Source organism: Equus przewalskii, chromosome 21 (genome assembly GCF_037783145.1).
Source record: "Equus przewalskii isolate Varuska chromosome 21, EquPr2, whole genome shotgun sequence".
Taxonomy (NCBI): domain Eukaryota; kingdom Metazoa; phylum Chordata; class Mammalia; order Perissodactyla; family Equidae; genus Equus; species Equus przewalskii.
In genome coordinates this window covers 21,159,918-21,175,626 of record NC_091851.1, presented here as the reverse complement: position 1 = coordinate 21,175,626, position 15,709 = coordinate 21,159,918, and the positions used below count along the sequence as shown (strand labels likewise).

Below are 15,709 nucleotides of genomic sequence, written 5' to 3'. Positions count from 1 at the left end.
TCTTGTTGGATTGACTTGATTCTATGACACCATCAATTGTAAGATGATTTTTTTAAAGAAAACTATTATATCTATTTAGTAACAGCTTTTTGGTGAAAAAAGAAGCATATCAGCTGTGCCCTTTAAAAAACTGACAAGAGGGGCTGGCCCCGTGGCTGAGTGGTTAAGTTCATGCGCTCCGCTGCAGGCGGCCCAGTGTTTCGTTGGTTCGAATCCTGGGCGCGGACATGGCATTGCTCATCAAACCACGCTGAGGCAACGTCCCACATGCCACAACTAGAAGGACCCACAACGAAGAATATACAACTATGTACCGGGGGGCTTTGGAGAGAAAAAATAAAATCTTTAAAAATAAAAATATTTAAAAAATTTAAAAACTGACAAGAGGGGCCGGCCCCATAGCCGAGTGGTTAAGTTCGCCCGCTCTGCTTCGGCAGCCTGGGGTTTCGCCAGTTTGGATCCTGGGTGCAGACATGGCACCGCTCATCAGGCCATGCTGAGGCGGCGTCCCACATAGCAGAGCCAGAGACACTCACAACTAGAATCAGAGACACAACTAGAATCTACAACTATGTACTGGGGGGCTTTGGGAGGAAGAATGAAAAAAAAAAAGACTGGCAACAGTTGTTAGCTTAGGTGCCAATCTTTAAAAAAACAAAAAAGTGACAAGGGTATGTTTTTATTTATAAAATTGCACATCACAGTCTCCTTTGGTGATTTGATCAAAGTTCTTCACATTTCAAGTCTAAACTTTCTTTGGATGAACTTGGCAATTTTTACGACTAATTGTGTTGCCTGGCAGGTGATAGCCTTCTGTATACTTGATAACCTTTTCTTTCCATGTGACATTCTTTTTGAAGTCATTTTAAGTGATAATTAGGGATCCAGTCTGGTAAAATTCCATCAGGCTTCATAGCAGCCACCCCAACAACTGGACAGCAGACAGTGACCACACCTGACTCACCCTCTGCCTGCTGGCTGGCATGTTCCTTAGACGTCAGTTGTGGGGCACATCCTCATTCCAGAAACATGTGTGTGTGGGGCCAGTGTGTCAGAACTGGTTATGATCATAGTTACCATTTCCTGTGAGACAGGCATTGAGCTAAGCAGGACAGAAGTATGACCTTGGGCAAGAAACATAACTGCTCTGTTTCTCAATTGCCACATTGTCTATAAACAGGAATCATAGCTTCACAGAGTTAAGATTTAGTGAGAAAAGTCAATGTAAAACACTCAGAACGGTGTTGGCACATAAGGATTGCCCAATAAATATCAGCTATTATTGGGTTATTTTGTTTAATTCTCACAGCTACCCTTTGAGGTTAATGTGATGATGCTACTTTATGGTTTAGGACACTGAGGTCAGGGACAAGAAGTGGCATGTCCAAGGTCACTCATCTGGCGAGGAGGTGGTGGATTCGGGACTCAAAGCCAGGCCTGTCCAGTATCCAGGCTTTTGTTCTTAACCAGAATGCCGTCTGGACTTCCAGCCAGGGGCTGGGCTCCTGGCCCCAGAGGTGGAGGGCAGAGTCGGCCAAGGGGTCTTGGGGGTCCGGTTCTCAGACATAGGGCAGGGAGATGTTCTGCTCATTCACCAGCCAGGCTCACTGCCCAGACCACTGTCTTAGTGATTCGTGGAATCCTGGGCCTTTGAAAACTCCGGAGAGGGAACACCAAGGCCCAGGGAGGGAAGGGACTTGACCCGGGCCACATAGCCAGGGAGTGACAGGGCTCGGGCTGGAACCCCCGTTCACTGACTCTTCACGTGGTCTTCACGTTCCCCTGCCCGCCCCGTGGACGTCCCTCCCAGCCCCACATCCTCCAAGAAGCCCCCCTCAACCCCCAGCCCGCAGTCCTGTGCCGTGCTCTGGTGGGGTCTCAACACTCGCTGGCATTTCGGATGTGGACTTGGGAGTCAGGCCGACCTTGGGGTCGAACCCTCCTGCTGCTTATCGCTTATCAACAGTGTAATCCTGGGTTCATTTTTCCCCCTCCCTGAGCCTCAGTTTCCTCAGCTGTAAAATGGGCTACAAAAGCCCATCTCACGCGGTCGATGTGAAGTTTCTGGCGAGTCAGGGCTGAGCACAGCCCAGCACAGAGTTGACCTCCAGGCAGCAGCCGTTTTCTCCCTCCTCCCTCCTCTGTGCAACGTAATTATTGTCATTAATAATCACGAAATAAAATGAGTAAGAACAATGGCCAGAAAAGAAATGCAGATAGTGAAACTTCTCTTTTATTGGACTTTGCATATATATAATTGTGGCAGTGAAAATAACGAACTAAACAAATGCAATATTAGAGTACAGAGAAGGAAAACAGTAAGGAGTTGGTACTTTTAAGTCACATTAATGTCTTTTTTTTTTAAAGATTGGCACCTGAGCTAACAACTGTTGCCAATCTTCTTCTTCTTTTTTTTTTTCTGCTTTTTCTCCCCAAATCCCCCCAGTACATAGTTATATATTTTAGTTATGGGTCCTTCTAGTTGTGGCATGTGGGACCGCCGCCTCAGCGTGGCCTGATGAGCAGTGCCATGTCCACGCCCAGGATCCGAACTAGCGAAACCCTGGGCCACCGAAGTGGAGCGAGCGAACTTAAGCACTCGGCCACGGGGCCAGCCCCAAATATCTTTTTTTGCAAAAAGGAAAAACACATTAAGAAACATTTGCAAAAGAGTGAATCCATGAGGTTCAGAGTGTGATTTGCACACGGAGTGAGAGCATGAGGCCACTCAGGCTCTGTGTCTGCTTCTCACAGTCACTTCTGTCACTGCTGAGTTCATAGTTGCTGTTTCAATGCAGGGCTACGTGGAACAGTGGATGGAGCACCAACTGTGTCTGCGGTTGAATTGAACCGTTCCAAATTGTTAACAAACTTGAAACAAATGCCTGTAGCTGAGTCTGGGTGTGTTGGGAGCCAAGTGTATAATGAAGTTGTCTAGATTAACTTCCACGTAGAACACAGTGTTTATTACAGGAAAAGTCGTTTTAAAATGTGCTAATGTCGTCTTATTAAAACTTAACAGTAACCACAGTGATTGTTTAGAACTTAGATGGACAAAAGATTTTGACCCGGAGGAGTAATTTAATCACCGACTTCAGTTAGGATTGCCAGTGCAGAGTGATAATAAAAAGCAGGCTGACTTTTAGTGGTTTTGTTATTGCTTTTAAACTCTACAGACAATGCCCCCCTCATTGCCTGTGCTGGGTGGACCTACCTCCTTCTGTCCACCCTCAGTACTCCACTGTGCTCATTGCATGGGAAGTGTGGTTTTTTGTTTGTTTGTTTTGAGGAAGATTAGCCCTGAACTAACCTCTGCCACCAATCCTCCTCTTTTTGCTGAGGAAGACTGGCCCCAAGCTAACATCCGTGCCCATCTTCCTCTACTTTATATGTGGGACATATAAAGCCACAGCATGGCGTGCCAAGTGGTGCCATGTCCGCACCCGGGATCTGAATCGACGAACCCCAGGCCACCGAAGCGGAACGTGCGCATTTAACCACTGTGCCACGGGGCCCACCCCAAGGTAAGTGTCGTTTTGATGATCATAACAAGATGTCACCACTGGGCATCCCCAGAAAGAGGTGAATGAGCGGGTGAGGAAGGGAGCCCAGAACAGGGAGCCACTGCTTCTGAGTCCTAGGACTAACTCAGTTATCACATGCTGTGTCTTTAGGGAAGGCACACCCTCTCTGTGCTTCAGATGCAATGGGGCCTCCTTTGCCTGCCTTACTCAGCCTGGACAATGGAGATGTCAGGCCTAGGGGCAGAAGCAAGTGACAAATGCATGCCTGCTCCAAGCCCTGGGCACCTCTCTAGGAGTCAAACCCATGCTGGTCCTGGCTGGGCCTGGCCTGCCTCACCTGCCGCCCCTCCTGCTCCAGCTGCCTGGCTGTCCGGAGACCTTTAAGGCTCTGCAGGCCATCATGTGAAGGGGCTGACCTCCGACGCTCTGGACGCCCCCAGCTCCCAAGGACTCTGCCATTGGAGTTGCCCCATGGCTGCCACTGTGCCACCTCCTTTCCCAGTCTGTACAGAAATGCCTTCCCAGCGTCCAGCTGTTGCAGAGGCTCCACAGCCCTAGGCTGGGTCCCCAAATGATGACATCTTTCAGTCCTGTCACTCAGCCCTCTCCTTTCCTGCGGGCTGTGCTGCAGCTGAGGCTGGTGAAAAGGCAGCCTCATTCCCTGCCGACAACCTCTGCTCCCTTCCCACTTTTAATCTGACAGCTGTCGGATCCACTGCAGGGCTGTGGGGACACCAGATTGCCTGGAAGAGAACACACACGCTCAGATGTACACCCTGTTTCACACTGATTTAGCCACGGGTGCAGATGAATTGGAGGCGAGGCGGGCACAGGGCAAGAGCAGATGCCGCAGCTCCTGGCCTGCTTCTCCCTTTCTATGGGACCTCGCGGTTGTTGCCACCTTCTCTGAGCAGGCAGGATCCTTCCGGAGCAGAGAAAAAGGCTGAGTTTCTGCTATGACACAAAGTCTTTTATTCATTTATTTTAAATTGAGATATAATTGACGTTATATTATTTCTGGTGTACAACATGATTCTATATTTGTATATATTGAGAAACGATCACCACGATAAGTCTAGTTAACATCCATCGCCATACGTAGTTACAAAAATTTTTTTTATTGTGATGAGAACTTTTAGGATCTATTGTCACAGCAACTTTCAAATATGCAGCACAGTGTCATCAGCTGGAGTCACCGTGCTGCGCATTCCATCCCCAGGACTTACTTTATAGTTGGAAGTTTGTATTTTTTAACCTTCATCACCTGTTTTGCTCCCTCTTCCCCCGCCTCTGGAGACCACCAGTCTGTTCTCTGTATCCATGAACTCAGTTTTTGTGTGTGTTTTTTGGGTTTTCTTTGACTCCACATACAAGTGAGATCACACGGTATTTATCTTTCTGTGTCTGACTTATTTCACGTAGCATAATGCCCTCAAGGCCATCTATGTTCTTGCAAATGGCAAGATTTCACTCTTTTTTATGACTGAATAATATTCCATTGTATATATACGCCACGTTTTCTTTATCCATTCATCCATTGATGGACACTTAGGTTGATTCCCTATCTTGGCTATTGTAAATAATGCTGCAATGAACATGGGGGTGCATATATCTTTTCAAGTTAATGTTTTCATTTTCTTCACATAAATACCCAGAAGTGGAATTGCTGGATGATATGAGAGTTCTAGTTTTAGTTTTTTGAGGAACCACCATACTGTTTTCCATAGTGGCTGCACCAATTTACATTCCCACCAACAGTGCACAAGGGTTTCCTTTTCTCTATGTCCCTGCCAACACTTATTAGCTCTTGTCTTCTGCATGACAGCCATTCTAACAGGTGTGAGGTGACATCTCATTGTGGTTTCGATTTGCATTTCCCTGATGACTTGTGATGTTGTTTCAAGCCATGGCTTGCAAGCCCCACTTACCCAAAACAAAAAATAATTCCACTGTTAGTGTTGCCATTTTTACTTGGAAACTGGTGATTTCCAATTATTTTAATGTTTTATCTCAGTGTTTTACAAACTGTGATCTTTTCATGCACCTGTTGGCCTTCCGTATGTCTTCTTTAGAAAAATGTCTATTCAGATCCTCTGCCCATTTTTTAATAGGATTTTGTTTTTTCGCTATTTAGTTGTATGAGTTCTTTACATATTTTAGTTATTAACTCCTTATCAGATACATGATTGGCAAATATTTTCTCCCATTCGGTAGGTTGCCTTTTCATTTTGTTGATGATTTCCTTTGCTGTGCAGAAGCTTTTTAGTTTGATGTATCCTACTTATTTATTTTTGCTTTTGTTGCCTTTGCTTTTGAGTCAAATTAAAAAAATCATCTCCAAGACTGATGTCAAGGAGCTTACAACTTATGTTTTCTTCTAGGAGTTTTATGGTTTTAGGTCTTCTGTTGAAATCTTTAATCCATTTTGAGTTAATTTTTGTGCATGATGTAAGAGTTTGTGTATGGTCCAGTTTCATTCTTTTGCATGTGGCTGTCCAGTTTCCCCAACACCATTTATTAAATAAACTGTCCTTTCCCCACCGTATATCCTTGGCTCCTTTGTCTTCTTTTCTGATACATGTATTTAATGCTATAAATTTCCCTCTAAGCACTGCTTTTGCTACATCCCACAAATTTTGATAAGTTGTATTTTCATTTTTGTTTAGCTCGTAATATTTTTGAGGGGCTGGCCTGGTGGTACAGCAGTTAAGTTTTCACATTCCACTTTGGCGGCCTGGGGTTCGCAGGTTCGGATCCCAGGTGTGGACCTATGCACCACTTGTCAGGCCGTGCTGTGGCAGGCGTCCCACATGAGGAAGATGGGCATGGATGTTAGCTCAGGGCCAGTCTTCCTCAGCAAAAGGAGGAGGATTGGCAGCAGATGTTAGCTCAGGGCTAACCTTTCTAAAAAAAAAGAATTTTTTTTTTAATTACTCTTGAGACTCCTTTGTGTTGTTTAATCTCCAAGTATTTTGAGATTTTCCAGCTATGTTTCGGTTATTGATTTCTAATTTAATTCTATTATGGTTTAAGAGCAAACTTCGTGTGATTTCTATTCTTTCAAATTTGTTCAGGTGTTTTATGGCCCAGAATGTGGTCTATCTTGGTGAATGTTCCATGTGAGCTTGAGCAGAATGTGTATTCTGCTGTTGTTAAGTATTCTATAAATGTCAATTAGATCTAGTTGATCATGGTTCTATTCAGTTCAACTACATGCTTGCTGATTTTCTGCCTGCTGGATCTGTCCATTACTGATTGAGAGGTGTTAATGTCTCCATCTGTAAGAGTAGATTCATCTATTTCTCCTTACAGTCCTACTAGTTTTCTCCTCACGTACTTTGTCACTCTGTTGTTCAGTGCACACAAATTAAGGATTTTGTCTTTCCTTGTAGAGGGACCTCTGTCATTTTGTAGTGTCCCTTGTTATCACTGATAATTTTCCCTGAAATCAATATAGCTTCTCCAGCTTTCCTGTAAAGGTACATCCCTTTACTTTTTATCTATCTCTGTCTTTATGGTTAGGTGGGTTTCTTGTAGATAACATATAGTTGGGTCTTGTTTTTTTTAATCTACTCTGACAATTGATTTGAATTGGTCTTTTAAAGATTTTATTTTTTCCTTTTTCTCCCCAAAGCCCCCCGGTACATAGTTGTATATTCTTCCTTGTGGGTCCTTCTAGTTGTGGCATGTGGGACGCCGCCTCAGCGTGGTTTGATGAGCAGTGCCATGTCTGCGCCCAGGATTCGAACCAACAAAACACTGGGCCGCCTGCAGTGGAGCATGTGAACTTAACCACTCGCCATGGGGCCAGCCCCTGAATTGGTCTTTTAATTCGTATATTTAGGCCATTCACATTTGAAGTAAATATTGATAGTTGGATTAATATATACCATGTTTGTAACTTTTTTGTATTCATTCCACTTTTTCTTTGTTCTTTAACTTTTTTTTATCTCCCCCTCTTTTTCTGACTTCTCTGGTTTTAATTTTAGGATTCCATTTTCTCTTCTCTCAGTGTATCAATAACTTCTTTAAAAAAATTATTAGTGGTTTCTCTAGAGTGTGCAATCTATATTTACCACTAATCTAACTCTACTTTCAAACACCACCACACCACTTCCTGGGCGGTGCAGGTGCCTCCCAACAGTGTTCCCAGTTTCTCCCTCCCATCCCTCACAACACTGCTGCATTGGTGTCACTTAGTCATGTGCTAGAATCAACCAGTTCATTGTTGCTATTATTACTTTGAACAAAGAATTCATTGTTGCTCTGATGACCTTGAACAAAGTTCTCCATAAGATTGGGTAGATTTTACTTTACCTTCCTGTCTTCCTCCTCGGATGCTCTTCATCATGTAGATCTGAGTTTCCAACCTATTTCATTCTTCTTCTCTCGAAGAATTTAACATCTCTTGCAAGGCAGGTCTACTGGCCACAAATTCCTTCAGTTTCTGTTTGTGTGAGAGACACTTTCTTTCTCCTTTTTCGAATGGTAATTCTGCTGGATACAAAAGTCTAGGCTTCTTTCAACTCTACATATTTCACTCCACTCTCTTTCTGCTTGCATGGTTTCCGATGAGAAGTCTGATGGAATTTTCATCCTTGTTCCTCTCCAGAAAAGGTGGGGTTTTTCCTTTGGCTTCTTTCAAGATTTTCTTTGTCTTTGGTTTCCCGCAGTTTGAATATGATATGCTTAGGTGTAGATTTTTTGGTATTTATCCTGTTTGATATTTTCTGAATTTCCTAGACTTGTGGTCTGGTGTCTATCACTAATTTTGGAAAACTGTCAGCCATTATGACTTCAAATATTTCGTCTGCTTCTTTCTCTCTTTCTTCTCCTTCTGGTTTTCTCATTATGTGTATGTTACACCTTTTGTAAGTGTCTCCCAGTTCCTAGATATATTCTGTTCTAGTTTTTTCATTATTTTTTCACTTTGCATTTTATTTTTTTCCCCCAGCTTTATTGGGATATAATTGACATATAACACTGTGTAAGTTTAAGGTATACAATGTGATGATTTGATACACTTATATATTGCAAAATGATTACCACAACAGGGTTAGTTAACACCTCCATACTTTCACCGTTCCTTTTTTGTGGTGAGAACATTTAAGATTTGCTCTCTTAGCAACTTTCAAATACATAATACAGTATTGTTAACTATAGTCACCATGTTGTACATTAGATCCCCAAAATTTATTCATCTTATGACTGGAAGTTTGTACCCTTTGACCAAAACCTCCCCATTTCCTCCACCCCCAGCCCCTGGGAACCACCATTCTACTCTCTGTCTCTGTGAGTTGGCCTTTCGGCACACACTATTTTAGGATTGTTGTATCTTCTGGCTTTGAGGTTCACTCAGCTTCTTAAGTCTGTAGGTTTATGTCTTTTGCCAAATTTGGGATGTTTTCAGCTATTATTTCTTTGAGTATATTTTCTGCCCTGTACTCTTTCTCCTCCCTGGGCCTCTAATGACATAAGTGTATTTTGGTGGTGTCCCACAGGCCCCTGAAGTTCTGTTCATTTTTTCCGTCCATTGCTTCTCTGTAAAGGTTGTATTTTTTTTTTTTTTTTGAGGAAGATTAGCCCTGAGCTAACATCTACTGACAGTCCTCCTCTTTTTTGCTGAGGAAGCCTGGCCCTGAGCTAACATCCATGCCCATCTTCCCCTACTTTGTATGTGAGATGCCTACCACAGCATGGCGTGCCAAGCGGTGCCATGTCTGCACCTGGGATCCGAACCAGCAAACCCAGGCCGCCGAGAAGCGGAACGTGCACACTTAACCACTGCGCCACTGGGCTGGCCCCAGGTTGTATGATTTTTATTGGTCTATCTTCAGTTTCACTGCTTCTTTCCTCTGTCCTCTCCATTCTGCCACTGTGCCCATCCAGTAAGTTTGTTATTTCTGTTATTGTATTTTTCAGTTCTAAAATTTCCATTTGGTTTTTCTTATATCTTCTGTTTCTTTGCTGAAACTTTATTTTTGTTTCAAGAGTGTTCACAGTTGCTTGTTGAAGCTTTTCTTTTCTTTTATTATGATAGCTGCTTTAAAATCCTTGTTGGATAATCCCAACATCTGTGTCATCTTGATGTTGACATCTGTTGATTGCCCTTTCTCATTTCAGTTGAGATTTTTTTCTGGCTTTTGATATGACAAGTAATATATGATTTATCCTGGCCTTTTTGGGTGTTATGTTATGAGACTCTGGTTCCTTTTTAAATCTTCTATTTTAGCGTGCATTCAAAGTGTTTTAAGTTCAGAATGCCCACCATGGCTCACTTTTGTGGTCTGTGAGTTTGAATGTCAATTTAGTTTCAAATTCAGTGCTATTTTGGTCTGCCCTGCTTGAGTGCTGTCCAGAGGCCAATCTGAAACTGTGCAGTATTCCACATCAGAGTCCAGTTCTCAGAGTTTTTGCTAGGTTGATTCTGGTGGGTTTCACACAAGGTCACTTGGGGGTGTGTCCTGGACTTTATACACAAATTTAGAGTCTCTGTCTGCCGCTCCCTCTTCTCTGTAACCCTCCCCACACTCCAGCTGAGGGTGAGTGGGGCTGCCTCTTTACGTTACCTTTGCTTAGAGCAGGGCAAGGATAGTGACAGGGTTCCACCCCTCAGTCTCCACAGCCCTCCACGGCAGGGGGTGGGTGGGGGGGGTATCCCCTCTGATTGCATTAGTGCCCAGTGGGGCTGATGGACAGAGCTCCACATCACGGTCATCACTGGTGAGGAGGGAGGGCTGCCCACACTCTAGTGCGTGGCAAGGGGCATCGACAGGCTCCTTGCCACAGTCTCTGCAGAGCCTGCTGGGAGACGGAGGGCTGTGGCTACTTTGCTGGTGTTCGCCTGGGCAAGAGCAAGTATTGTCAAAAGGTCTGTCCTCCACTGCTGTCTTCTTCGAGTCCTTTGCCCCAAGAAAGCAGGCTTTCCTTGGGACTTTGTGCTCGGTGGCGGTTTTGGGTTGTGGCTTCCTCTAGTGCCCAGGAAGTAGTAAAGCCCCTGGGGACCTCCTGCTGGGTTGTCCCTGGAGACCCAAGTTGCCCAGCCAGTCCACCTTCTTTTTGCACCCTCAGAGTATTCTGAGAGTTGTTTTATGTATTTTGTCAAATTTTCAGTTGTAATAAATGAAAAGAATAGGGTAGAATCCACTTACTCCATCTTGACTGGAAATGGAAGCCCCATATTTTTTAAAAAATCAACTTTTTGAGGTAGAATTTACACACAATAAAATGTGTCCCTTTAGAATGCACATTTCCATGAGTTTTGACAAATATATACACTCACGTAATCACAGTCACGTTAAAGAACATTTCCACCACCCCAAAACGTTCCAGGTGCCCCTTCCCAGCCAATTCCCCCCATCACAGGCCTCAGACAAGCCCTGATCTGGTTTCTGTCCCTGCGGACTGGACTTGTCTTTTCTAGAGTTTCAGATAAAGAAAACCACGCCGAGCGCGCTCCTCAGCAACAGCAGGCCTTCTTTCACTCGTGTGTCACCTGTGAGATCCCGCGTATCGCTGGGCCTGTCAGCAGCTCCTTCCTTCCATGGCTGAGCGGTACTCTGTTCCACTTTTGTCTGTGTTTTCATCTGGACTGCCACCATCTTCTACTCTTGCCTGACAGACACCAAGGGCCAATGGACCACAGTTGCTCCTGCCACCACCACTGCTGTGTTTCTGCTCTCGAAGTTCTTACTCTTTGATCCAGGGGAGGAAACGTTTAATGCATCACTTAGCACTTATTTCCAGGCAACGGTAGGGTAAGATTTCAGAGTAACAGGATGGTTTCTTTTGGATTTATCTGAATTGGTCTGCTGTGTCATATACTTACTAATCACAAGCTCAGACCAAAATACATGAAAAACAGTCATTCTCTTGCCAGGGAGTTTTGAGGGTTTGTAACCTTGGCCCTCTATTGCCGTCTGTGTCCCATGTTAGGAACAGGAGTATGGACGCGTTCTTCACCACGCGCGAGAACAACCAGCAGACTGCAGTCCCTGCTGCCTATCGCAGCTCGTGTGAGCTGAGGACCTCACTGATCTTATCCACTGATCTGATCTTAGCAGGTTCTCCAAGGGTTGTCCAACCCACGCGCTCAGATCCCTGGTGGAAGCAGTTTGCTATTCAGGGCATCACTTCGTGATGGCAACTGTTGGACTAGCTGGGGGGTCATCTGATCTTGTAGAGTCTCTCTTGGCTGGTTATATTTACAAAGTGGACACATGATTTCTCTGACTGCTCTCTTCACAAAATTCTACATTCAGACTTACAAATGAAGTGCTAAGTGGCTTTCATACAGGGAAACAAAGCCAGCTTTGTCTTCTACCAATGCAAGGTTGGACAGTTTTTTCAAAAAAGATGACTGAATATTTCCCATTTAGCGAAATCCTAAGGTAAATAGATGGTTGCCAGGTTTCTAGTTATATTGGTTTCTGCACTGTCTGTTCAGACACAAGCCTCTTTTAAAATGTGCCTAGTTGGAATTTCTTCATATACTTCAACCAAAACAACATATTGCAACAGATGGAATGCAGAAGTAGTTGTGAGAATTCAGCTGTCTTCTATTTAGCCACGTATTAAAGAGATTTGCAAAAAAGTGAAATAATGCCACTCTTCTAATATGTTTTGTGGAAAAATATATTTGTGGAAAATATAGCTATCAAAGAAATAATATGAGAAGAGCTTCCAAACTGAAGGACATATGTTTCCAGATTAAAATGACCTTCCCAATGCCTAGGAGAGTAAATGAAAACAGGAGGAGGAGGAGATCAAAGAAAAAAAGAAGACCAAACAGGCCATATTATGAAACTTTACCATACTGCAGATAAGCAGAAGATCCCCAAGCTTTCAGAAAGGAGTAAGAGAGATCACATTTAAAGGAACAGAAATTAAGATGCCATCACCTGGGGGCCAGCCCCATGACTGAGTGGTTAAGTTCCCTCGCTCTGCTTTGGTGGCCCAGGGTTCCCCAGGTTCGGATCCTGGGTGTGATCATAGCACCGCTCATCAAGCCATGCTGAGGTGGCATCCCACACAGCACAGCCAGAAGGACCTACAGCTAGAATATACAACTATGTACTAGGGGGGTTTTGGGGAGAAGAGGAAGAAGAAGAAAAAAGATTGGCAACAGATGTTAGCTCAGATGCCAATAAAAAAAAAACAAAAACAAAAAGATGGCATCAGCCTTCAACACTGGAAACTACAAGACAATGCAGCAATGCCTTCATTCTTAGGGAAAATAATTGCCAATCTAGAATAATAGTCCCAGCCAAGCTGTCACCCAGTTGTGAGGGTAGAAATGTCAGTCATCGTGTGGTGCAGTGTCACAGTGTCCCCAGTGAATCACACCTCCCTGTAGCCACACCTCTTTGCGATGTGCCTTTGCTGACCCTTCCAGTGAGAAGGGGAGTCTATTCCTTCATCCGCTGGAATCTGCGCTGGCCTTGCGATTTGTTTTGACCAGCAGAATGTGGCAGAAGTGACACTGTGCGTTCTGCAGCCGAGGCTTTAAAGAGGCCTTGAGGCCTCTCCTCTCATCCTCTCAGACCCGAGGCCACCGCTGTGAAGAAGCCTGGGCGTGGCTACTGGAGGGCGAGGCCACCTGAGAAGATGGCTAAAAATGACACATCAAGACGCAGCAACACGTGGAAAGTTCTTAGTGCCAGTTAATGTTATTTTCCATGAAATTTTTCTCTTTCTTTAGAAGTGTTTATATATTTAGGGTCTAAGAATTTTGTTATATTTTTGCAAAAAATACTTTGCAAATATTTTCCTCTCCATTCCAGCTCAGCTTTTAACTTTGCTTATGGTATTTTTACAGTAAAGTAGTTTTGTTTTTTCATTTTTTGGTGATCACATCTATTAATAATTTCCTTTATGTCTTTGAGGTGTTGTTTCTTGATTAAGAAGACTCTCTTGGGGCCAGCCTGGTGGCGCAGTGGTTAAGTTTGCATGTTCTGCTTCGGTGGCCCGGGGTTCCCCAGTTTGGATCCCGGGTGCAGACATGGCACTGCTTGGCAAGCCATGTTGTGGTAGGCGTCCCACATATAAAGTGGAGGAAGATGGGCATGGATGTTAGCTCAGGGCCAGTCTTCCTCAGCAAAAGAAGGAGGATTGGTGGCAGATGTTAGCTTGGGGCTAATCTTCCTCCAAAAAAAACTCTTGCCACTCAAAGATTTACTTTAATCTTATTTTCTTCCTTAAAAAAAAGTGTATGCAATTGGTGCAATATGGTGGTAACTGTCAGAAGAGAGAGCAAGAGTTTAAAATCGTCATCTCAACGGAGGGGCTGGAGGGGGGCGAGCCGGGCAGGGAAGTGCTGCTTTCCTCATCTTCCCCTCACAGTCCAGCCTGAAAGTTGCACTGACAAAGTTACGCTGCATCTGATCACTTCTCCCCTTGCTTCCACCAGTCTGGCCAAGGCCGCCAGCATCTCTGGCCGAAACGACCCCAACAGCCGGCTTCCTGGTGTCCTGCGTCCACCCTCGCCCGTTTCAGTTATCCATTGATGTGAAATAAACCACTTCAAAACCAAGTATTAAATCTCACAGTTCTGTGGTTTTCCTGGGCTCGGTGAGGTGGTTCCCCTGTTCATGTGATGTTGCTGGGGCCAGGGACTCTGTGGGCTCAACTGGGCAGGATGTCCAGGCGGCTCACTCAGCCTGGCCAGCGGCTCACTCAGCCTGGCCGGCAGCTGTTGCAGGCAGTTGGCTGCATCCTCAGCTGGGGCTGAGAGCTGCGGGCCTCGGTTCTCCTCCGTGTGGCCTACGTGCTGGCCCGAGAGCCAGTGTTTCAGAGGAAGGAAGTGTCAGCTGGCAGGCCTCTTAAGGCCTGAGCTCGAAGTCCCAGAACATCCCTACCACTGCCTTCTAATGGTCAAAGCAGTCACGAGGCCAACCCAGCCTCAAGAGGAGTGGAGGAATCACTAGGGGCCATCTTTGGAGACTAGCTCCCATGATCCCCTTCAGTCAGTTCTCCAGTTTCCAGAGACATCTTTTTAACACACATAGACATCACTCTCCTGCTGAAGTCCACCAATGGCATCCTCTCATGCTCACTCTACCCGTGAGGCAACGCCCTGCCTTCCCTGGCCCCTGCCCAACTCTTTCCCTCGCATGGCTGCTCTCCCCACCCTGGCCTCACCGTTTCCCAGCACCCCTCAGAGCCCTCGCACTTGCTGTTCCACTAGCCTGGAACAGTTTCCTCCGGCTGCTTCACTCTCCTCACTGCTGTCGCCCTGGATACCTGACATTATTTGTTCATGTTTTGGGTTTCCACTAGAATGTGAGGACCCAGCAGGCAGCGCCTTGCTCTGACCCCTCTGGGATTCACTCCCAGCACCGAGAGCAGCACTGATCACGGGGGTGGCATACCATAAATACACTCTGTGGTTAACTGAATTTATTTCCCTACATCTTGGGCATGTACTGCTTTGGGAAATATAGGAATTAATTCTAAAATAGGAAAAACTACGGTGGTAATGAACAGACAGATCCAATAATATTCCGGTCCTACGTACCCACTGGCAAATATTTCTACCTTCCTAATAAAGGCTGACAGCTGTTCTCCCGTGCGCCCTGTGGGGCAGCTGCCGCAGCAAGTCCAGCCTCTGAAGGGTCCGTAATCAATCTGCCCCACGCACGCATGGAACTCGGGGAACTCGGAGCGACTTGGAGGAACTCATCAGACGCCTCCGGGTAGAAGCCAGGGGAACACTGCCCGGGGCAGTTTTATTTTAATCCGTTTTTGGTGTCAGCTGTCCCTCACTGATTCATTGAATTTAACTAGAGGGCTGAACGAGAGTCCCTAAACTACAACTTCTCAACGGTTCCTGAAAAGCCAGTGAGTCCAAGGTTGTCAACCGAAGTGAACCCCCACTTACCCAGGAAGTAGGTGTGTGTTAAGGGCAGAATTCTTACAGACACATCCCACATGTGTCCAAAGACAGAAATCTAAGCCTAAGACAAAATTAACAAAGACTGTTTTTTCATACACTTGCAGCACGGGAACTCTCCTGCCATCACTTTTGTTTCAGTAGGAGTTCAGCGGTGTCAGGGAGTATGCTGTATTGAGTAAAAAGAAATACTGTGGGGGCCGGCCCAGTAGCATAGTGGTTAGGTTCCTGTGCTCTGCTTTGGCAGCCCAGAGTTCTTGGGTTCAGATCCTGGGTGCGGACCTACACATTGCTC

General features: G+C 45.2%; 1 long non-coding RNA gene across 2 annotated transcripts in view; it reads left to right on the top strand.

Moving 5' to 3' along the window:
* LOC139078189 (uncharacterized) overlaps positions 1-14,055 on the top strand; it is a 30,747-nt gene extending 16,692 nt beyond the window's left edge. Inside the window, exons 2-3 of one of the 2 annotated variants that reach the window (XR_011531031.1) lie at positions 3,346-3,524; positions 13,933-14,055. This is a non-coding gene — a long non-coding RNA (uncharacterized lncRNA). The remainder of the gene's footprint in view (positions 1-3,345; positions 3,525-13,932) is intronic. The other variant, XR_011531032.1, reaches the window with a different exon arrangement.
* Positions 14,056-15,709: the final 1,654 nt, after the last annotated feature.